Consider the following 25,228-nt stretch of genomic DNA (forward strand, 5'->3'; position numbering starts at 1 on the left):
CCTGAGAAACCGCCACACTGATTTCCAAAGCGGTTGCACAAGTTTGCATTCCCATAAGCAATGGATAAGTGAACCCCTTACTCCACAAGCTCTCCAGCAAAGGCTATCATTGGAGTTTTTGATTTTAGCCATTCTGACAGATGTAAGATGATATCTCAAAGTTTTTGATTTGCATTTTGCATTTCCCTGATCGCTAAGGAAGTTGAGCATGACCTTAAGTGTCTTTTGACCATTTGAACTTCATTTGTTGAGAATTCTCTGTTCAGTGCCCCATTTTTTAATTGCATTGATTAGCATTTTAAAGTCTAGTTTCTTGAGTTCTTTATATATTTTGGAGCTCGGACCTTTGTCTGTTGCGGGGTTGGTGAAGATCTTCTCCCAGTCAGTGGGTTGCCTTTCTGTCTTAGTGACAGTGTCCTTTGCTTTACAGAAGCTTCTCAGTCTCAGGAAGTTCCATTTATTCAATGTTGCCCTTAATGTCTGTGCTGCTGGGGTTATACGTAGGAAGTGGTCTCCTGTGCCCATGTGTTGAAGAGTACTTCCCACTTTCTCTATCAGGTTCAGTGTGTTCAGACTGATATTGAGGTCTTTAATCCATTTGGACTTGAGTTTTGTGCATGGTGATGGATATGGATCTATTTTTATTCTTCTACAGGCTGACTTCCAGTTCTGCCAGCACGATTTGTTGAAGATGCCCTCTTTCTTCCATTTTATACTTTTAGCTCCTTTATCGAAAATCAGGTGTTCATAGGTTTGTGGGTTAAAGTCCGGGTCTTCTATTCGATTTCATTGGTCGACTTCTCTGTCTTTATGAAATACCAAGCTGTTTTCAATACTGTAGCTCTGTAATAGAGTTTGAAGTCAGGGATGGTAATGCCTCCAGACAATCCTTTATTGTATAAGATTGTTTTGGCTATCCTGGGTTTTTTGTTTTTCCATATAAAGTTGATTATTGTCCTCTCAAGGTCTGTGAAGAATTTTGCTGGGTTTTTGATGGGGATTGCATTCAATCTATAGATTGCTTTTGGTAGAATTGCCATATTTACATTTTACCAATCCAAGAGCAAGGGAGATCCTTCCATTTTCTGGTATCCTCTTCAATTTCTTTCTTCAAAGACTTAACGTTCTTGTCAAATAGATCTTTCACTTCCTTGGTCAGAGTTACCCCAAGATATTTTATGCTATTTGAGGCTATTGTGGAAGGTGATGTTTCTCTGATTTCCCTCTCTGCTTCCTTATCCTTAGTGTATAGGAGGGCAACTGATTTTTTGGAGTTGATCTTGTATCCTGCCACATTACTAAAGGTGTTTATCAGCTATAGGAGTTCTTTGGTAGAGTTTTTGGGGTCGCTCATGTATACTATCTTATCATCTGCAAATAACAAAAGTTTAACTTCCTCCTTTCCAATTCGAATCCCCTTGATCCCCTTATGTTGTCTTATTGCTATTGCTAGAACTTCAAGCACTATATTGAAAAGGTATGGAGAGAGTGGACAGTCTTGTCCTGGTCCTGATTTTAGTGGGATGGCTTTGAGTTTTTCTCCATTTAATTTAATGTTAGCTGTCGGCTTGCTGTAAATAGCTTTTATTATATTTAGGTATGAACTTTGTATCCCTAATCTCTCCAAGACCTTCATCATAAAGGGTTGTTCAATTTTGTCGAATGCTTTTTCAGCATCTAATGAAATGATCATATGAGTTTTTCTTTCAGTTTATTTATATGATGGATTACATTGATAGATTTTCATATGTTGAACCAGCCCTGCATCTCTGGGATGAAGCTTACTTGATAATAATAGATAATTTTTCGAATGTGTTCTTGGATTCGGTTTACCAGCATTTTATTGAGAATTTTTGAATCGATGTTCATGAGTTAGATTGGCCTGTAATTCTATTTCTTGGTTGGGTCTTTGTGAGGTTTTGGTATCAGGGTAACTGTAGCTTCATAAAAGGAATTTGGCAATGAGTCTTCTGTTTCTATATTGTGAAATACATTAAGGAGTATGGGTATTAGTTCCTCTTGGAAGTTTTGGTAGAATTCTGCTTTGAAACCAACTGGTCCTGAGCTCTTTGTGGAAGGAGGTTTTTGATAACAGCTTCTAATTCTTCACAACTAACAGGTCTATTTAGATCATTCACCTGTTCTTGGTTTAGCTTTGGTATATGGTACTTATCTAAAAAATTGTCCATTTCTTTTGCATTTTCCAGTTTTGTGGCACACAGGCTTTTGTAGTAAGATCTAATGATTCTCTGAATTTCCTCTGTGTCTGTGGTTATGTCCCCTTTTCATTTCTGATCTTATTTATTTGCATGTTCTCTCTCTGTCGTTTAATTAGTTTGGGTAGGGGTTTGTCGATCTTGTTGATTTTCTCCAAGAACCAGCTTTTTGTTTCATTGATTCTTTGGATTGTTTTCTGTGTTTCTATTTTGTTGATTTCAGCCCTCAGTTTGATTATTTCCAGTCTTCTACTCCTCCTGGGTGAGTCTGTTTCTCTTTTCTTCTAGAGCTTTCAGGTGTGCTGTTAAGTCTCCAATGTGTGCTTTCTTCGTTTTCTTTAAGTGGGCACTTAGTGCTATGAACTTTCCTCTTAGCACTGCTTTCATCGTGTCCCATAGGTTTGAGTATGTTGTCTCTTTATTTTCATTAAATTCAAGGAAGACTTTAATTTCTTTCTTAATTTCTTCCTTGACCCAGGTGTGGTTCAGTAGTTGACTGTTCAGTTTCCATGAATTTGTCGGCTTTCTGGGGGTAGCATTGTTGTTGCCTTCTAACTTTAATCCATGGTGATCTGATAAGACACAGGTGGCCAGTGATTTTTTTTGTATCTGTGGAGGTTTCCTTTGTTTCCGAGTATGTGGTCAATTTTCGAGAAGGTTCCATGAGCTGCAGAGAAGAAGGTATATTCTTTCCTATTTGGGTGGAGTGTTATATAGATGTCAAGTCCATTTGCTTCATTACCTCCATCAATTCTTTTAAGTCTCTATTAGGTTTCTGTCTGATTGACCTTTCCATTGGTGAGAGAGGTGTGTTGAAGTCTCCTACTATTAGTGTGTGTGGTTTGATGTCTGCCTTGAGTTTTAGTAATATTTCTTTTACATAAGTGGGTGCTTTTATATTAGGGGCATAGATATTCAGGATTAAGACTTCATCCTGATGAATTGTTCCTGTTATGAGTATAAAATGTCCATCTTGATCTCGTCTGATTGATTTTAGTTTGAAGTCCGTTTTGTTAGAAATTAGTATGACCACAGCCACTTGTTTCTTAGGACCATTTGCTTGAAAAACCTTTTCCCAACCCTTTACTCTGAGTAGATGCCTGTCTTTGTGGTTGAGATGTGTTTCTTGTAAACAGCAGAATGTTGGATCCTGTTTTCATATCCAATCTCTTAGCCTGTGCCTTTTTATAGGTGAACTGAGTCTATTGATATTAAGTTATACTAATGACCAGTGGTTGTTGACTCCGATTATTCTTATTGTTTTTGGTAGTAGAGTTTGTGTGTTTCCCTTCTTTGAGTTGTGCTGGTGAAGGGTCGCTAGATTTCTGAGTTATTGTGAGCAGTGTTGGCAATGTTGGATTCCTTGGGTTATGATTTTCCTTCTATTACTTTCTGTAAGGCTGGATTTGTGGCTACGTATTGTTTAAATTTGTTCTTATCCTGGAATACTTTGTTTTCTCCATTGATAGTGAATGATAGCTTGGCTGGGTATAGTAGTCTGGGTTTGCATCCATGGTCCCTTAGATTCTTCAGTACCTCTATCCAGGACCTTCTGGCTTTCATGCTTTCCATAGAGAAGTCTGGTGTAAGTCTGATAGGTTTACCTTTGTAAGTTACTTGACCTTTTTCCTTTGCAGCTCTTAATATTCTTTCTTTTATCTGTATGTTTTGTGTTTTGATTATTATACTGCGAGGGGGTGGGTTTTTTTTTTGATTCAATCTATTTGGTGTTCTGTATGTTTCTTGAATATTCATAGGAATATCTTTATGTTGGAAAAGTTTTCTTCCATAATTTTGTTAAATATATTTTCTGGGCCTTTGAGCTGTGACTCTTATCCTTCTTCTATCCCTATTATTCTTAGGTTTGGTCTTTTTATTGTGTCCCATATTTCCTGAATGTTTTGTGATGAGAATTTGTTGGCTTTGCTGTTTTCTTTGATCAGTGCATTTATTTTCTCTATGTTGTCTTCAGAATCTGAGATTCTTTCTTCTATCTCTTGTATTCTATTGGTTATGCTTGTTTCTGTACTCTCTGCTTGTTGACCTAGATTTTCCATATCCAGCCGGCCCTCGGTTTGTGTTTTCTTCCTTGCTTTCATTTCAGTTTTCAAATCTTGAACTGTTTCCATTACCTGTTTGATCGTTTTTTCTTGGTTTCCCAGGGTATCATTTACGTATTTATTCATTTCTTCAAACTTTTTGTTATATCTCATCCATTTCTCTAAGGGCATTTTTTACATGCTGTTTAAGGGACTCTATTGCTTTCATAAAGTCAATTTTTTCCACTTCTTCTGGATTGGGGTGTACAAGTTCTTCTGTTGTAAGATCATTGGGTTCTGATGTTTTCACGTTTTTCAGATTGGTGGAGGAAATCTTGCCTTGGCACCTGCCCATCTCTTCCTACAAATGCTATCCAATGGGTCTTCTGAAACAGGATCAGGTTCCCTTGCTGGCCAGGAACCTCGCTGACAAAAGGCCTACCTTTCTGCAGGCAGGCTACCAAAACAAAGGAACTCCCACTGACCTTTGCCCCCAGCACCCATCCCAGTGCCCAAACAGGCTGAGCTGGCTGATCCCACGGTCCCGTGGAAGAGAGGAAGAAGGGAGGAGGTTCCTGGGTGCAAGCTGGGATGGGCTAGGGAGAGAGAGGTCCTAGCAGAGGGGAGCAGCCCCAGCAGAGGGGAGCAGTCCCTGTAGAATGATCAGGGAGCCAAGGGGCTTGGGGAATGTCCCTGTTCTGTTTCCTGGCTCCTGCCGCAGGTCAAGAACACACTCACCACTCAGAAGGGTCTTCTGGAACAGGAACAGGTTCCCTGTTCGCCAGGAACCTCGCTGAGAAAAAAAAAGTGTCAATTATGTTTTAAATAAATGCTGATTGGCCAGTAGCCAGGCAGGAAGTATAGGCAGGACAACCAGACAGGAAGTAGAGTTGGAACAATGAGAACAGGAGTATTCTGGGAAGAAAGAAGCTCTTCCCACAGTCCTGCCCAGACACCAAAGAAGGAAGATGTGACCTGCCCCACTGAAAAAAAAGGTACCAAGCCATGTGGCTAACATAGATAAGAATAATGGGTTAATATAAGTTATAAGAGTTAATAAGAAGCCTGAGCTAATGGGCCAATCTGTTTATAACTTATGGAGACCTCTGTGTGATTTTCTTTGGGGCTTACTGGCTGTGAACTGGGCAGGACAGAAATCCCAACAAGCAGGCCCTCATGTTACAGTGAACATGATTAAATAGGTGTCTCTATAAGACATGGAGTTCTTTGGTATATGTCTAAGAGTGGTATAGCTGGATCTTGAGGTAGATAGACTCCCATCTTCCTGAGGAAATGCCATACTGATTTCCATGATGGCTGTGCTCCCACCAGCAATGGATAAGTGTTCCCCTTACTCCACATTCTGTTAGCATGATCTAGAATTTGTTTTATTGATATTAACTATTCAATTACTGATATAAGATGGAATCTCAAGCTGATTTGATTTGCATTTCCCTGTTAACTAAAAATGTTGAGCATTTCTTTGTTTTCTCAGTCACTTACATTTTATCTTTTGAGAACTCTCTATTTCCACAATTCACTTTTAATTGGGCTGTATATTTTTTGATGTACAGTTTTTTATATATTTCAAGTATTAGTCCTCTTTTGAATTTGTAGTTGAGAAAAATCTTTTCCCATTCCGTAGGCTGCCAATTTGTCCAAATAAAGTTGTCCTTTGCCATACAGAAGCCTTGCAGTTCCGTGAACACTTAATAATTGCTAACGGCTGTGCTACCAATGCTCTGTTCAGAAAGTCCTTTTCCTGCAACAATTAATTCAAGGCTATCACTCACTTTATCAAATTCAGAATAACTGGCCTTATGTTAAGGTCCTTGATCCATTTGGAGTTGATTTTTGTTCAAGGTGATAAGTATGGAGCTATCTGAATTCTTCCACATGCAGCCATCCAGTTTGACTAGCACCATTTGTTGAAGATGCTGTCTTTTTCCAGTGTCTTTTTCTTTATCAAAAACAAGGGTCTATAGATGTGCGGAATTATGTTTGAGTCTTCAACTCAATTCCATAGACCAATGTGGCTGTTTTTATGCCAATACCATGATGTCTTCATTACTACAGCTATTTAGTACACATTTTGAGTTTGAGGATGGTGATTATCTCCAGTAGCTCATTTGTGATTGTTTTCATTCTCGAGATTTTGTATGTGTGTGTGTCCATACAAACTGAAAATTGCATTTAATCTGTAGATTGCTTTTGATGAGATGGCCATTTTCACTATATTCTACTGATCCAAGAGCAAGGGAGATCTTTCTATCCTCTGATGTCATCTTCAATTTCTTCAGTGTCTTAGTTTTAGTATATAAATATTTCACTTGCTTGGTTAGAATTACCACAAAATATTTTTGAAACTATTTCAAAAGGCATTGCTTTTCTAATTTTTTAAATCTATAATTTGTATATAGGAGCCCTATTGGTTTTTGTGTTAATTTTGTATCCTGCAACTTTGCTGAACGTGTTTATCAGCTGTAGAAGTTCCCTGGTGGAATTTTTAGGGTTATTTTTTGTATAAAGTATCTGAAAATAAAGATACTTTGACTTCCTCCTCTCCTCTGTGTCCCTTTGATCTCCTTGAGTTGTTTCATTGCCTTGAGCTAAGACTTCAAGTACTGTAGTGTGTAGGAATAGAGAGAGGACATCTAATCCTGCTTCTCTGTTTAGCTGACGTTTAGCTATGTAGAGGTGTGTCCTTTGTATCCCCACTTTCCCCAGGAATTTTATCATGAGGGGGTTTTGGATTTTGTCAAAGGTCTTTTCTGCCTCTAATCAGATGATCATGTGGGTTTTGTCTTTCAGTTTATTTATATGGTGGATCACATTTATTGAGTTAGTATGTTGACCCATCCCTGCATCTCTGGGATGAGGTATCTTGGTCATAATTGATGACCTTTTTAATGTGTTCTTGGATTCAGTTTCCAGGTATTTTACAGATGTTTGCATCTGTGTTCATAAAGGATGCTGGGCTGTAATTCTCTTCCTTTTTTTGGGTCTCTATGTGATTAGAATATCAGGGTAACTGAGGTCTCATAAAAAGTTAGGCAATTTCCTGTCTGTTTCTATTTTGTGGTATAGTTTGAGGAGTGTTGTCTTTCTTTGAAGGTCTGTTAAAATTCTTCACTAAATCAATCTGGCCTTGAAGAGCTTATTTTGGTTGGGAGACTTTTAATTACAACCTCTATTTCACTAAGTGTTGTGGGTCTGTTTAAATTGTGTATCTAATTTTAATTTTACTTTGATAGGTCATAGATGTAAAGAAATTCGTTCCTCCATTGCTTTTTTTTATTAATTAATTTATTTAATTATTTATTATAGATTCCTGCCTCCTCCCCACCACCGCCTCCCATTTCCCTCCCCCTCCCCCGATCAAGTCCCCCTCCCTCATCAGCCCTAAGAGCAATCAGGGTTCCCTGTCCTGAGGGAAGTACAAGGACCACCCACCACCATCCAGGTCTAGTAAGGTGAGCATCCAAACTGCCTAGGCTCCCACAAAGACAGTACATGCAGTAGGATCAAAACCCCATTGCCATTGTTTTGAGTTCTCAGTAGTCCTCATTGTCCGCTATGTTCAGCAAGTCCTGTTTTATCCCATGCTTTTTCAGACCCAGGCCAGCTGGCCTTGGTGAGTTCCCGATAGAACATCCCCATTGTCTCAGTGTGTGGGTGCACCCCTCACAGTCCTGAGTTCCTTGCTCGTGCTCTCTCTCCTTCTGCTCCTGATTTGGACCTTGAGATTTCAGTCCCGTGCTCCAATGTGGGTCTCTATCTCTGTCTCCTTTCATTGCCTGATGAAGGTTAATATTCAGGAGGATGCCTATATGTTTTTCTTGGGTTCACCTTCTTATTTAGTTTCACTAGGATCACAAATTATAGGCTCAATGTCCTTTATTTATGGCTAGAAACCAAATATGAGTGAGTACATCCCCTGTTCCTCTTTTTGGGTCTGGCTCACCTCACTCAGGATAGTGTTTTCTACTTCCGTCCATTTGCATGCAAAATTCAGGAAGTCATTGTTTTTTACTGCTGAGTAGTACTCTAATATGTATATATTCCATACTTTCTTCATCCATTCTTCCATTGAAGGGCATCTAGGTTGTTTCCAGGTTCAGGCTATTACAAACAATGCTGCTATGAACATAATTGAGCATATACTTTTGTTGTATGATGGGGCATTTTTTAGGTATATTCCAAAGAGTGGTATTGCTGGGTCCAGGGGTAGGTTGATCCCGAAATTCCTGAGAAACCACCACACTGTTTTCCAAAGTGGTTGCACAAGTTTGCATTCCCACCAGCAATGGATGAGTGTACCCCTTTCTCCACAACCTCTCCAGCAAAGGCTATCATTGGTGTTTTTTATTTTAGCCATTCTGACAGGTGTAAGATGGTATCTTAAAGTTGTCTTGATTTGGATTTCCCTGATCGCTAAGGAAGTTGAGCATGACCTTAAATGGCCTTTGGTCATTCGAACTTCTTCTGTTGAGAATTCTCTGTTCAGCTCAGTGCCCCATTTTTTAAATGGGTTGATTAGCCCTTTACGGTCTAGTTTCTTGAGTTCTTTATATATTTTGGAGATCAGACCTTTGTCAGTTGCAGGGTTGGTGAAGATCTTCTCCCAGTCAGTGGGTTGCCTTTTTGTCTTAGTGACAGTGTCCTTTGCTTTACAGAAGCTTCTCAGTCTCAGGAGGTCCCATTTATTCAATGATGCCCTTAATGTCTGTGCTGCTGGGGTTATACGTAGGAAGTGGTCTCCTGTGCCCATGTGTTGTAGAGTACTTCCCACTTTCTCTTCTATCAGGTTCAGTGTGTTCAGACTGATATTGAGGTCTTTAATCCATTTGGACTTGAGTTTTGAGCATGGTGATAGATAAGGATCTATTTTCATTCTTCTACAGATTGACATCCAGTTTTGCCAGCACCATTTGTTGAAGATGCTCTCTTTTTTCCATTGTATATTTTTAGCTCCTTTATCAAAAATCAGGTGTTCATAGGTTCGTGGATTAAAGCCAGAGTCTTCTATTCGATTCCATTGGTCGACTTCTCTGTTTCTATGCCAATACCAAGCTGTTTTCCATACTGTAGCTCTGTAATAGAGTTTGAAGTCAGGGATGGTAATGCCTCCAGACAATCCTTTATTGTATAAGATTGTTTTGGCTATCCTGGGTTTTTTTTCATATAAAGTTGATTATTGTCTTGTCCAGATCTGTGAAGAATTTTGATGGGATTCTGATGGGAATTGCGTTGAATCTATAGATTGCTTTTGGTAGAATTGCCATTTTTACTATGTTGATCCTCCCAATCCAAGAGCAAGTGAGATCCTTCCATTTTCTGGTGTCCTCATTGATTTCTTTCTTCAAAGACTTAAAGTTCTTGTTAAATAGATCTTTCACTTCCTTGGTCAGAGTTACCCCAAGATATTTTATGCTATTTGTGGCTATTGTGAAAGGTGATGCTTCTCTGATTTCCCTCTCTGCTTCCTTATCCTTAGTGTATAGGAGGGCAACTGATTTTTTGGAGTTGATCTTGTATCCTGCCACATTCCCAAAGGTGTTTATCAGCTGTAAGAGTTCTTTGGTAGAGTTTTTGGGGTCGCTTATGTATACTATCATATCATCTGCAAATAACGAAAGCTTAACTTCTTCCTTTCCGATACGAATCCCCTTGATCCCCTAATGTTGTCTTATGCTATTGCTAGAACTTCAAGCACTATATTGAAGAGGTATGGAGAGAGTGGACATCCTTGTTGTGGTCCTGATTTTAGTGGGATGGCTTTGAGTTTTTCTCCATTTAATTTAATGTTAGCTGTCGGCTTGCTGTAAATAGCTTTTATTATATTTAGGTATGAACCTTGTATCCCTAATCTCTCCAAGACCTTCATCATAAAGGGATGTTGAATTTTGTCGAATGCTTTTTCAGCAACTAATGAAATGATCATATGGGTTTTTTCTTTCAGTTTATTTACATGGTGGATTACATTGATAGATTTTCATATGTTGAACCAGCCCTGCATCTCTGGGATGAAGCCTACTTGATCATAATGGATAATTTTTCTGATGTGTTCTTGGATTCGGTTTGCCAGTATTTTATTGAGAATTTTTGCATCGATGTTCATGAGTGAGATAGGCCTGTAATTCTATTTCTTGGTTGGGTCTTTGTGAGGTTTTGGTATCAGGGTGACTGTAGCTTCATAAAAGGAATTTGGCAATGAGTCTTCTGTTTTTATATTGTGAAATACATTAAGAAGTATAGGTATTAGCTCTTCTTGGAAGTTCTGGTAGAATTCTGCATTGAAACCTTCTGGTCCTGGGCTTTTTTTTTTTTTTTTTTTTTTTTTTTGGATGGGAGATTTTTGATAACCATTTCTAATTCTTCACAACTAACAGGTCTATTTAGATCATTCACCTGTTCTTGGTTTAGCTTTGGTATATGGTACTTATCCAAAAAAAAGTCCATTTCTTTTGCATTTTCCAGTTTTGTGGCATACAGGCTTTTGTAGTAAGATCTAATGATTCTCTGAATTTCCTCTGTGTCTGTGGTTATGTCCCCTTTTCATTTCTGATCTTATTTATTTGCATGTTCTCTCTCTGTCGTTTAATTAGTTTGGGTAAGGGTTTGTCGATCTTGTTGATTTTCTCCAAGAACCAACTTTGTTTCATTGATTCTTTGGATTGTTTTCTGTGTTTCTATTTTGTTGATTTCAGCCCTCAGTTTGATTATTTCCAGTCTTCTACTCCTCCTGGATGCATCTGCTTCTTTATTTTTCTAGAGCTTTCAGGTGTGCTGTTAAGTCCCCAATGTATGTTTTCTCCGTTTTCTTTAAGTGGGCACTTAGTGCTATGAACTTTCCTCTTAGCACTGCTCTCATCGTGTCCCATAGGTTTGAGTGTGTTGTCTCTTTATTTTCATTAAATTCAAGGAAGACTTTAATTTCTTAATTTCTTCCTTGACCCAGGTGTGGTTCAGTAGTTGACTGTTCAGTTTCCATGAATTTGTCGGCTTTCTGGGGGTAGCATTGTTGTTGCCTTCTAACTTTAATCCGTGGTGATCTGATAAGACACAGGTGGCCACTGATTTTTTTTGTATCTGTGGAGGTTTCCTTTGTTTCTGAGTATGTGGTCAATTTTCGAGAAGGTTCCATGAACTGCAGAGAAGAAGGTATGTATATTCTTTCCTATTTGGGTGGAGTGTTATATAGATGTCTGTTAAGTCCATTTGCTTCATTACCTCCATCAATTCTCTTAAGTCTCTATTAGGTTTCTGTCTGATTGACCTGTCCATTGGTGAGAGAGGTGTGTTGAAGTCTCCTACTACTAGTGTGTGTGGTTTGATGTCTGCCTTGAGTTTTAGTAATATTTCTTTTACATAAGTGGGTGCTTTTATATTAGGGGAGTAGATATTCAGGATTGAGACTTCAACCTGATGAATTATTCCTGTTATGAGTATAAAGTGTCCATCTCGATCTCGTCTGATTGATTTTAGTTTGAAGTCCGTTTTGTTAGAAATTAGTATGGCCACACCTGCTTTTTTCTTAGGACCATTTGCTTGAAAAACTTTTTCCCAACCCTTTACTCTGAGTAGATGCCTGTCTTTGTGGTTGAGATGTATTTCTTGCAAACAGCAGAATGTTGGATTCTGTTTTCGTATCCAATCTTTTAGTCTGTGCCTTTTTATAGGTGAATTGAGACCATTAATATTAAGTGATATTAATGACCAGTGGTTGTTTACTCCAGTTATTCCTTCTGTTTTTGGTAGTACCGTTTGTGTGTCTCCCTTCTTTGAGTCGTGCTGGTGAAGGATTGCTAGATGCCTGAGTTATTGTGGGCAGTGTTGGCTATGTTGGATTCCTTGGGTTGTGATTTTCTTCTATAACTTTCTGTATGGCTTGATTTGTGGCTACATATTGTTTAAATTTGTTCTTATCCTGGAATGTCTTGTTTTCTCCATTGATAGTAAACAATAGCTTGGCTGGGTATAGTAGTTTGGGTTTGCATCCATGGTCTCTTAGTTTCTGCAGTACCTCTATCCAGGACCTTCTGGCTTTCATGGTTTCCATAGAGAAGTCAGGTTTAAGTCTGATCGGTTTACCTTTATAAGTAACTTGCCCTTTTTCCTTTGCAGCTCTCAATATTCTTTCTTTAATCTGTATATTTTGTGTTTTGATTATAATATGGCGAGGGGATTTTTTTTTGATCCAGTCTGTTTGGTGTTCTGTATGCTTCTTGAATATTCAAAGGAATATCTTTATGTTGGGAAAGTTTTCTTCTATAATTTTGTTAAAAATATTTTCTGGGCCTTTGAGTTGTGACTCTTCTCTGTCTTCTATCCCTATTATTCTTAGGTTTGGTCTTTTTATTGTGTCCCATATTTCCTGAATGTTTTGTGATGAGAATTTGTTGGCTTTGCTGGTTTCTTTGATCAGTGTGTTTGTTTTCTCTATGTTGTCTTCAGAATCTGAGATTCTTCTATCTCTTGTATTCTATTTATTATGCTTGTTTCTGTATTCTCTGCTCATTGACCTAGATTTTCCATATCTAGCTGGTCCTCATTTTGTGTTTTCTTCCTTGCTTCGATTTCCGTTTTCAGTTCTTGAACTGTTTCTATTACCTGTTTGATCGTTTTTTCTTGGTTTCCCAGGGTATCTTTTACGTATTTACTCATTTCATCAAACTTTTTGTTATACTTCTCATCCATTTCTATAAGGGTGTTTTTTACATGTTGTTTAAGGGACTCTATTGCTTTCATAAAGTCAATTTTTTCCACTTCTTCTGTGTTAGGGTGTTCAAGTCCTTCTGTTGTAAGATCATTGGGTTCTGGTGTATTCATGTTGTTTTTCAGATTGTTGGGTGAATTCTTGCCTTGGCGCCTGCCCATCTCCTCCTATCAATGCTATCTAATGGGTCTTTTAAGTCAGGAACAGGTTTCCCTGCTGGCCAAGGGCTCCGCTTACAAAGTGCCCTCGCTCCGTTTCCTGGCTCCCGCCGTGGGCCAAGATCTCTCTCACCACTCAGAAGGATCTTCAGGACCAGGACCAGGCTCCAACAAAAGGCCTACCCCTCTGTAGGCCAGCCACCAAAACAGAGAAACTCCTGCTGCCCTCTGCCCTGAGCTCTCAACCCAGTGCCCAAACAGTCTATACTGGGTGATCCTGCGGCCCTGCAGAGGGAGGGGAGTGAAGGAGGGCCCTGGGCACAAGCTGGGATGTGCCAGGAAGAGAGAGGTCGCAGCAGAGGAGGAGCAGCCCCAGCAGAGGGTATCAGCCCTCGCAGGCTGACGGGTGGGGTGGGGGGTGTTAGACCACTCTTCCCACTCAGGAGGGTCTTTAGGGACAGGACCAGGCTCCCCGTTTGCCCGTGGACCTTGCCAATAAAAGGCCTCCCACTCAGCAGGCCAGGCCCCAAAAAAACCTACTTGATTTAATTGTAGTGGGGCAATCTGCTCTCAGCGTGGGCTGCACTATTTCATTCCTGGACTATTCGGCGGCTTCAGTCTGCGTGCGCAGGGGAGGGGGGGGTCTGCCGCTTCTGTCTGCGTGGGCGGGGGTCCGCGGCTTCCCCCTCCATTTCTTTTTGATTTTCCAGTTTTGTGAAGTACAAAGTTTTAAAAGCACATCCCTATGATTACCTAGGTCCCTCTGTCATGACCCCCACCTCTGCATCTCTATTTTACTATGAATCTTCCCTCTGGATCTTTTAATTTGGTTTGCAAATCTTACTGATTTTCTCAAAAAACCTAGTCTTCATTTCACTAATTCTTTGAATTTTGTGTGAGAGTCGATGTGATTTTAGTCAGAGTGGTCACTGGGTTCCCAGGTAGAGAGAGTTGCTAGGTATAAAGGGCTGACTGGGAGATGGGTGAGGAGGGAAAGATGGGGCCAAAGCAAGGTTGAGTGGTGTCCCTAGGGAGTAGGATTGTACATGGGCTCTGCGGATCAAATTAGGGTCCTCCTGCTTGTACTATGAACACTTTACTATTTAGTGGGGGGGGGGCTTCACCCCAGCCCCCAAGCATCGATTATTGGAATGCTGGGAGGAAAACTCCATTCCGAGCCCCCTCTCCTGGGAGTTGCCTCGGTCCAAACTCCACCTCTGAGAAAGCCCACCAAACTGTGACCCCCACACACACACACAGGAGTCAAGACCACTCCCACGGGCTATTTAAACTGCCCCCCAGAGAATGAACACGTGGTCTCCCCTTTTCCCTCTCTAGTGGTCATTTTGGTTTTCCTCTCTGCCACCTTCATGTTCTCCTAGAACCACCTGGGAGCGCTGGCATCCATTAAACCTGAGTATCTTTTAATACAGTCTGATTTGGTCTGATTGGGATTATTTGCATCAGTGGAGAGATTTGTTGGCCAGAAAATACTTAAGATTTACTTTGTGGAACCACCTCCCCAGACTGAATTTGTCTTATTTGGGGGTGGATTATGTGTGTTGGGGTGGTATTAGTAGCGTGCATATATGTATATGTTTTCTCAGGTCAATCAGGAATACACACACCAAAGCAGGACAGTGATGCTAGAAAAACAAGGGGAGCTTTAGGCTGTGCACCATCAGAAGCACCTATCTCCAGCTCTAGTTGGTGAGAAACACACACACTGCACTATTGTGTTAACCGGCCAGATGGCTCAGTCGTTAAAGGTGCCTGCCACCAAGCCTCCCATCCTGAGTTCTGAGTTTGATCCCCAAATACACATAGTGGAAGCAGAGAACTGCCTCCTACAAGTTGTCCTAACCTCCCAACATGCACTTTGACAGGAACACACGCATTAAACAAAATGAAATATAAAAATATATTTTTCATCTTTTTATTATATATGCACAGAAAGCATTCATGTGTTTAAAGTGCTACATTGTTTCAAAATGTAGCAACGAATTTTCTCCCCACTCCTTTTCCCCACTGAATCTTTTCTCACTACAATAGGCACGAGTGGGAGAGGCTTAAGAGGATTGTAGGCTTTCATTACTGGTTACCATAGTTACTACAGTGAAAAGCCTGAAGATGGCAGCTTCATGGGGAAAGGTTTATTTAGCTCACAGTTTAGGAGGCTCAAAGTTCACAACTGAATGGGTGATGCCATGGGGCCACTCTCTGGAGGGGATGTGGTGGCAGGCAGCATGGTGGCAACTCTTCCAAGAGTGATAGGAAGCCGAAGAGCAGAGTAGAGGCTGCCTAGTTCTGTGACAACCGTCTGTTAAGAGCCAACTGGAACTTTAGTCCCAGCACTCGGGAGGCAGAGGCAGGTGGATCTCTGTCAGTTTGAGGCCAGCCTGGTCTACAGAGCTAGTTCCAGGACAGGCTCCAAAGCTACAGAGAAACCCTCTCTCGGAAAACAAAACAAAACAAAACAAAAAAGAACCAGCTGCAGCAACACTTCTGAGGGCAGGGCCCCAGTGACCTGTGGGGTCCCTACAAGCTCTACAGCCAACAGAGAATAGAAGCACAAGATGACTTCTTCACCGGGCTGATTCAAACTTCTGAAGTCTGACCCCAAGTGGTTTATTTTTTACATATTTAAACACAGTATAACTTTGGGGGAAAGTTTCCTCATGACAATCTTCCCAACAAAGTTTAACTCATGTCTGCATGGAAATCCCCTTGCAAAGTACACATCTTTTTTTATTAAATATTTTTGGTTTGTTATTTTTTATTTATTTTTTTAGCGCAACATTTTTCTCTGCTCCTCTCCCTCCTTCTCTCCTCCCCCTTTAACCCTCCCCTAAGGTCCCCAAGCTCCCAATTTACTCAGGAGATCTTGTCTTTTTCTACTTCCCATGTACATTAGATTCATATATGTCTGTCTTAGAGTCCTCATTGTTGTCTAAGTTCTCTGGGATTGTGATTTGTAGGCTGGTTTCCTTTGCTTTATGTTTAAAAACCACCTATAAGTGAGTACATGTGATAATTGTCTTTCTCTGTCTGGGTTACCTCACTCAAAATGATGTTTTCTAACTCCATCCATTTGCCTGCAAAATTCAAGATGTTATTTTTTTCTGCTGTGTAGTACTCCATTGTGTAAATGTACCACATTTTCCTTATCCATTCTTTGGTAGAGGGGCATTTAGGTTGTTTCCAAGTTCTGGCTATGACAAAAAAAAAAGCTGTTATGAACATAGTTGAGCACATGTCCTTGTGGCACAATTGAGCATCCTTTGGATGTATACCCAAAAGCGGTATTGCTGGGTCTTGAGGAAGGTTTTTTTTTTCTAATTTTCTGAGAAATCACCACACTGACATCCAAAAGGGCTGTAACCAGCTTGCATTCCTACCAGCAATGCAGAAGTGTTCCCTTTTTCCCACAACCTCTCCAGCATAAATTGTCATCAGTGTTTTTGATCTTGGCCATTTTTACAGGTATAAGATAGAATCTCAGAGTTGTTTTGATTTGTATTTCTCTGATGGCTAAGGATGTTGAGCATTTCCTTAAGTGTCTTTCAGCCATTTTAGATTCCTCTGTTGAGAGTTCTCTGTTTAGGTCTGTACTCCATATTTTGATTGGATTATTTGTTCTTTTGATATATTTTGGAGATCTTTGTATATTTTGGAGATCAGACCTCTGTCTGATGTGGGCTTGGTGAAGATCCTTTCCCATTCTGTAGGCTGTCGTTTTGTCTTGTTGACCGGCAAAGCACACATCTTTTGCAGAGCATCTGTGACCTCTTCTACAAAAAAAAATGGATTCTATTGACTTGGAAAAATGCTCAGCATCTAGGGAGGAAGGGTTCGTAATAATGGTATAGCTCTTGCAGGTACATGAGACTCTTTCATAAGGATGGCTCCTATTGACTGAAAGCAGTGCTCAGGATAAGGGGCTAAGCAAAGATCATCAGGTTATTAAATAACATCCACTCCAGCCTCCTGGGCAATGATGTCAACTTCTTCCACTGATGGACAGAATCCTGTATGGTAACAATTCTGGTTCCTGTAAGCATGAGGACCTCGTGTCCTCCCACAGTGACCCGAGAACCTCCCACCCAACTCCTCTCACGTCAGTCACTGAGGCATGGACCCTAGGGGACAGACACTACCCAAGCCACTGCAAAGGTAAAACTGGGCAAAACGTGGCATTGGCTATTCCTCAGAGTGACAATGAGCTATGTGGTGTGCTCGTGAGCAACATTTCTGGGAACCCAAATATCACTGTCCCCCTAGCTAAGAAACCAGTGTCCCTGGGGCCAGAACACATACTGGAGAGAAACGCTGTAAGCTAGACATAAAAGATTCTGTGTCTTTATGATAATAAAAAAGCCTAAAATGGTTGCATTTGGGTGAACCATCATACTGCTGTTAAAACACACTTGTGTGAGCTGGGTGTGGTGATGCATGCCTTTAGTCCAAGCACTTGGGAGGCAGAGGCAGGCAGATCTCTGAGTTCATGGCCAGCCTGGTCTGTAGAGCAAGTTCCAGGCCAGCCAGGACTATTATACACAGAGAAACCCTGTCTCAAACAAACAAAAAACAAAAAAACAAAAACAGAACAAAAACCTCACATCTGAAAGGCTAGAGATGTGGCTCAGCCATCAGGAGTGTTTCTTGCTTTTCTAAAGGACCTAAGTTCAGTTTCCAGAGCCCAAATCTGATGGCTCACAACCACCTGTAACTCCAGATCTAGGGGATCTGGCGCCCCCTGTTGGCCTCCAAAGGTACACATGTGGCACCACACACAGATCAACACTTGAGAATTATGTGTATGTATGCATGTGTGTGCATGTCCACCTGTGCACATTATCCTTGTTGGAGCTGTGCACGCCCATGTGTGTACACAGTCTTCAGGTACCTTCTGTCTGTGGTTTTTTTTTTTTTTAATTTGAGGCTCTCTCACTGGTCTGGAACTTGCCAAGTCCAAGTTTGCTCCTTAGTACAACAGGATAGAAGGAGAGAACAGATTGTCACAGGGCTCTCCCACACATACCATGACACATGTGCATGTGCATTGTGTGCATGAGTACACTCACACACATACATGCACAGTTTTAAAATGGTTGTTTCCTCACTAGATTAGAATGAAGAGGAAAGTCACCTCATCCATGGGGGAAGCAGCCGTGAGCAGTGGTCTGGGACACTGACATGGTCGCAGGGAGTCGGAAGGCCGTCCTGGGAACCAGTCTTATAGTTCAGCCATTTATCAGAAAGAGACAAATTCTAATTTACCTGGGGCTTTGCCTGAGAAGACTAGACAGTCCAGGCCTCCCTCCCCTCATCCCAACACACTTCTTCCTATCCTTTTCCTAACCCTCACTCTAAAGATGAGGATCTGGGTTCAAATCCTAGCCCAAGGTAGGTGAATGGCCGACTGAGTCTTGGTCCTTTCTGTAACCTGCAGAATGAAGCTAGTATGAGAAACTTGCACCCAAGGACCTTTGTCATTTTTTACCCACTTTCCAAGACGGCAGTCATGTGGTTGGGTCCTCCTGACCCTTGGGTCACAACCCAAAAGGGTACTCCTCACCAAGCTCCTCCCTCCTCTCCATGTCCCTCCCCACCTTGTGTTGGCAAAGCACTTTTCCCTCACTAAAGCAGCACTGCGCCTGCCTGATCCTGCAACCTAGAACCTAGCCTTGGTGACTTGCAGTGATCCTGTGACTCATGCACCATTGCCTGCTGCTAATCAGTGAGTCAGGCAAGCTCCCACTGGCGCATGCGCGCTGTGCTGTCTGCCCTAATAAGCCTGTGTGCTCTGCATAGGAGGCAAAGGTTGATAGCAGATTAGTAGGACGGTCAGAATGAAAACTAATTCCAAACCACTCTCCACATATATACCCTCACTCCTGGTGCAGAGGGCAAGGGGGCATGTTTGAGAGGGATGAATAGCGAGGGGCAAGAGGGCAGACATTAAGGACCAATGTGTAGGGCAAAAGGCTCAGAAGAATAACGAGGCAAATTAGGTATGGGAAGGAAAGGGGCCCGGGGAGCAGACGAGTGGTTGCAATTCTAAATCTTGAGACCGTTAATTATAAATTTTAAAATTATTTGGGGTGGGAGTGTGCGTGCCATGGATTGACGTGTGGAAGTCAGAGGACAGACAACTGAAAGGAGTCTTGTTTTCTCCTCCTACCATGTGCGTTCCAAACCTCCAACTCAGGAGGTGAGACTTAGCAGGCAACCAGCTGAGTCATATCACTGCCCTTGAGGCCGTTTTCTAAGCAACACACTGTCGTCCTTATTCATTCCACAAATAGAAGTTGAGCACCTCCTGTGGGGTTTAGGTGACTCAGAAAAGCCTGGCTTGGGCAGTGCTGTCTCTGGTGGACGCCGTGTGTGTGTGTGTGTGTGTGTGTGTGTGTGTGTGTGTGTGTGTGTGTGTGTGTTCTAGGTGGGTCAGGACTCGTCCGGCCTGGCAGAATCTCTGGCGTCCTTCTCTGTGTGGGTAGCAGGGGTTACCTGCCCAGAGCAAAGACAGATGGGAAATTTCTGTCATCATTAAGGTTTATTGACCAGCGCGGCTGGAATTTCCCAGAGAGAGGAATTAATCTCGCTGCCGCCTGAGAGCAGACATCCTGTTGGGAGTAGTTACATAAATTCTGTTGCTCAAATTAATTAGGATTGTGATTCATTTGTTTAATGAAGAATCTGATGGCGAGAGGCAAGGCAATCTTGACTTGCAGAGCTCAGCCAATCCCGGGTGACAGTGCAGCATATGTGGTGGGACCAGGCCTGGAGCTGGCCGCTGACAGGCAAAGGCAGTCAATGAATGGGGAGATAAAGGAGAAGCCGGTGGGAGCCGCTGCGGTCCCCCAAAGCTGGTGGCTGGGACGACTCTCAGGTCCCCAGCTTGGAAAGCTTTCCCAGCTTTGCCCAGAGGCTTCTGGCCTCCTGCTTCCTCTGTACGGAACAACTGCAAACAGCTGAACACGCCTCATTAGCATTCCCGATCCATCCACCCATTTCCTCCTGCCACCCCCAAACGACTGCCTGTTAAGATTCTTGCAACAACACAAAGTAGGAAGAGATAGAATGTGCTCGCTTATTCCCACCTGCTTAAGAAAAGACCCCTCCCCTTTACCCAGAATTCCCACCCTAACAGTGGAAGGGCAGCCCACCCCATAGTCACCTCTGGGAGCGCCTTCTCCTGTCTGTGAGCATGACTTTCGGCAGAGGTAAGAGACAGGGAGGTGGTCGGAGGAGCGAGCCCTGGATGAGGATCGAGAGAAGCCGTAAGTGCCCAACTCCAGGGGACAGTGATTGACTGATAGTCTGTGTGGGTAACACTCTTTGGGATAAGACAGAAAAGGTGCTTCCTGGCGTCCCTAGAGAAAAGAGATTCCGGTCAAGATGTTTTGAGTGAATTCGAAGGATTTGTTGGTGGAGTGGATCCTGGGGAAGAAGAAGCGAGAGAATCAGGTAAGTTTTGGGACTTTATCCATTCATGCCACACCTGCGGGAGTCCTCCCCGGGAGCCATGTTTACCTGTCCCCACTTATTAGTACTGAATGGTAAAGCCATGAGTTGGACCAAACTTTTCACGCATTAGGGATATTACAAGGACATGTGACCTGCTGTCTTAGCCCACACTTCTAGAAGCCTCTTCTGGAACTCGGACCTCATTTAAAAAGAAGCACTGATCGGGAGCCAGAATCCAAGATGGAATGAACTATCATACAAATGCTTGGCCCACTAGGCCTCAGATTCCCTGGCTTCAGAAGGTGCCTGCTGTCCCGACTCCTCGGAGGCCAGGGGCAATGGTAAGCGTGACTACTTCTTGTCATTGCTATGCTTTCTCTCTGAAAGACTTCCCAGCACATCAGAATTTCAAACATCAATGAAACCATCCAGCCTAAGACAGGGTGATCTGACACACCCCTCTAGTTACATGACAGGGCCCCTTGCTGGTTGCCCTCTGCCTACTGTAGTGTCCCTTTCCTCTGTAAAGTGGTCCGGTCCTGTTCTAAAGCCCTGGGCACTGATTACTTGACTTCCCTGTGTAGTGATATTTTATGTTTTAACAAAGACTGCCTGAAGATCAGAGTGCAGAGCTAAGCCACTAGAGGCCAGGGAAGGGTGGCACACACCTTTCTTTAATCTACCCTCAGGGAGACAGAGGCAGAGGAGTCTCTGTTAGTTCAAGGCCACCCTGGGCTACACAAGATTGAATCTGTCTGAAAGAGAAACAGAGTTCACACAAAGGTGATCCCAACACTTGAGATCACATGCCTTTAATTCTACCACTAGGAAGATGGAGACAGGAATGATATGGCTGGGTGGAGAGAGGAATAGAAGGCGAAGGAGACGGGCTCAGAGCAGTCTGAGGTTTGAGGGAGTCTGGAGATGCAGAAGAGGTAGAAGAATTCTCTGGTGTTCTGCTTCTCTGATCTTCAGCATTAATTCTACATCTGACTCAGGATTTTTATTGTTGAGTCCAGCTCAGACCTGTGCTCCACTCCTGTGCTGCAGCTGGGATGTAAATGCACTACAGAGGTCTGACTGCTGGAGACAGTGTTGAACTGGTGGGGCTCTTGAGAAATGAGGCTTACTGAAAGGTCTGTGTGGGTCCTGGGGTCGCCGAGGGACAAGGCAGTTGCCATGTAACCCTGAGGTGGCTCTTAGGAGAGGTTGCTAGAAGAGAGGCTGGCTGCTGTGACATCTGCCTCATACACTTCCTACCACTGAGATGCCATCTTAGTCTTCACCAGGGCCCTTGAACCTTGAGGACTGTGGGCTACACAGAAAGTTAGCCAGCACCAAGTATTTCATTACAGAGCTATAAAGTGAGCCAATGCTACATACAATATTAGTGGCTAGGGGTACAGAGACGAAAGGCAGACGCCAGCATCAACGTTGGCCAAAGAGCACTAAGCAAGGCTTTGGAGCAGAAGTGACAGGTTCAGATCTGAGATGATGAATTTCCATGGAGCACGGAGCTGGAGACAGTTAAAGCTGCTAGAATAGCCCTCCAGTAGCTGGCATCTTAGATATAACAAAATACATACCTCAGAATTACAAATTAAGAACTCTGCTTCCAAAATGTCACCTTGTGTCCTTCAGAGAGGACAAACATCCTCACATGACAAAACACCTCTCTGAAGTGTGTGTGTGCTTTGTCAGTTATCCTGACACCAAAATAACGTAGGAAACAGGCCTTGAGCATGCCTTGGGGGAGTATCTCAGCTGAGCTAACTGAAATGAGAAGCCCTGCTCCTCGTAGGTGGGCTGGGTTCTATAGTCTTAGACTATCTAAAAGGGAGTGAACTGAGTAAAATACTCCTCACTCCGTTTCTTGACGGTGGGTGGAGCATGACCAGCTAGCTGCCCCAGCTCCTGCCTGTATGGCTTTTCCACCACCATAGATTAAGTGAGCCAAAATGAACCTTTAAGATGTTTTTATTAGGGAACCTGAGCAACAGAAAAGACAACTAGAGATCTAAAGGCATGAAACCTGAGAGGAGAGGATGGAGAAAGAAGCCAGGGGCTGGGGTCCATGCCCCGAAACCATCTGTCGGATCCTTGCACCTGCCCCTCCAAAATGTAAATGCTTTTCAGCATTGGAAGGGACCTTCAGCTGCCCAATCACCAGTATCTCAGCAGGAAGCAGGACTCTGCGCTAATAGGTCAACTGAAGACTAATGAACTGTTTACAGAAAGCTGCGCAGGATGAAAGTTGCCATGGAGGATGCTGGGAAAACTGGAGACTGCAAACTTGTAGGGATATAGCCCCACCCATTGGGGGCGTGTTCGCCTTGGGCTAATGTTTACTGATAAATCTGCCGGGCGCCAAAATGTGGCGGCGTAAATGAATGCAGAAAGATTATAAAAATATATACAGCTTTAATAAGGAAATAGACTTACAGGACCACAGGTTCCCGCGGAGAACAGGAAAGGCAGAGCAAAAAGGGCTGCTGGGATCACGCCCGGCAGATTTATCAGTAAACATTAGCCCAAGGCAAACACGCCCCCAATGGGTGGGGCTATATCCCTACACAAACTGCTAAAACAACCAAGGCCTATAGGAGTGTGGCTGGACCTGAGGAAGGCTGGCAATGGCCGGAAGAGCTGTTTGCAGGAACTTAAGCTAAATACACGGCCAAAGAGTATTCCGGTCTCTTCTCCTTCACTCCAGCCTCCTGCCAGTGCCTTCCATTAGCCAAACCACACTGGAACCAACCAACAGGGACCTCTTGCTTATTCTACAAGGTCAGCTTTCTGAGGGACAGGACAGGGGAAAGGGAGAGCCCAGCCTGCAGAAGACAGAAAGCAACAGGCTGCAGGATCTCAGTGTCTGGCCTGGCGCTTTTCCTAAAGGAATCTCAGAATGGGGGCAACTTGCCTCTTGTAGGGCAAATAAGGAAAAGGCCCTCAGTCCCTCTTCCTGGGGTCAAGTTTCCCAGAATCCGGGATGTGGCCTGGAAGCACCGCTCCAGAACTAATTCAGGCAGAGGGAGAGAGCGGAGCAAAGACAGTGGGTGCAGCACCCCAGAGGATGCATCCAAGGACTGCACCAAGAAGGTGGTGGGTGTTCCCTAGGTATGGAAACAAGAAATGCAGTCCTGAGGCTGGCAGGGACAAGAGGAGACTCTGTCTGCCTGGTGACCATCCTCCCGCCGCCGCCCCCCCCCCCATCTATTACCTGGGGCTGCTTACTGATCCGGCAGAAGATGCTTTAATTAAGGTCTATACAACAAATGGTGCAGAAAAGCAACACCCTTAGTCTTCCAGGAGCTCCAAAGAAACAGAGGGAGCTGGAAAGCCCTGTGAGAGAAAGCTAGTGCAGTCAGACGGCGGCTCTGGGAAAGGAGCTAAGACCAAGAAGCCATGGAACCCTGGGCTCAGGCAAGTCTGCTTTTGTGTGCTGTTGTGTCCTTGTCAAGACCTGGGAAGAGCCTACACGTCTACATCTCCCGCCCTACTCCAGGGCGCCACTCTCCATTTCCGCTGCAGCTGCCCAGGCGGTTCTTCCAGGCCACGCGGCAACTCACACTTCATTCACGCTGTTCTCATGCACCCCGCCCTTCATTGTTCCTAACCCCCTTTGAGCTCCTCCTTCAGGAAGACTTCCCTGGCCCAGCCTCCCTCCCATGAGTGTCCCATGATGATGGCCACCTGGTCCCCTTCTTTCACTCTCATGCTGGACAGTCTCCCTTTCTCCCCCAGCTTAGCATCTCTTGTAGAAACAAGGCAGGAACTGTTATCTCCTCACCTTCACTTGTCTCACAGGCCTCGTGATCAGGTTACGAGAGGAAGCAGAAGGTGGAGAGGGGAAACTCGGGCCCAGAGGTGGGCACAGCCCGGCACAGCCCGGCACAGCAGTCACTGATAAGATACCAACTCCCGTGTGGCTTCGAGCTCCACCCAGCTAATTAGGATGATGTATCCGTCACACGCATTTTTAGCATGGGATACAGCGTCCTCTGTGCCTGGGCCCAGCTGGCTCTCTGCTCAGACTCATAAACTTGTAACTGACTCAGTAGCAGAGGACACAGGAGCCGTGCTGAGAAATAAAAAGCATGAGAAGGAATCTTGTCCGTGCTCCCTCCCAGTCCAAGACATGAGACTCCGTGCGGCTTCATCTCAGAACCCAAGTGTCACATGATGAGAAGCTGTGTGTAGGTACTCGGGGTAGGTACCAGCTGCCAGCCGTCTCATGCAGAGAGAGAGCATCGTGGGCAAACAGCCAGTGAAGCCTTCAGAAGCCTCCAGACCCAGCTGCCACCTGGCACAACCACACAAAGACCCTTCCACTAAGTTCAACCAACCCATGGAACTGTACAGGGTATTTGACACTGCTAGAAACTCTGGCACAGAGATACCACTTTACAGGTAAGCAGCTGCCCGGAACTGTGGTGTGACTTACTAAAGCGCTGAGGCAATTAGAGGCAGAGAAGTGAGCTCTTCAGAGCAGAACAGAAGGTGAATTTTGTAGAAAACATCCCAAATTATCCCATTTATGAAGAAAACTGTTCTCTACGATTTGTTTTCAATCCTCCAAACAGTGCCCTGGGGGTTATAGAGTTAACTGTCCTTATTTCAGCCCGG

Source organism: Chionomys nivalis, chromosome 9, assembly GCF_950005125.1.
Source record: "Chionomys nivalis chromosome 9, mChiNiv1.1, whole genome shotgun sequence".
Taxonomy (NCBI): Eukaryota; Metazoa; Chordata; class Mammalia; order Rodentia; family Cricetidae; genus Chionomys; species Chionomys nivalis.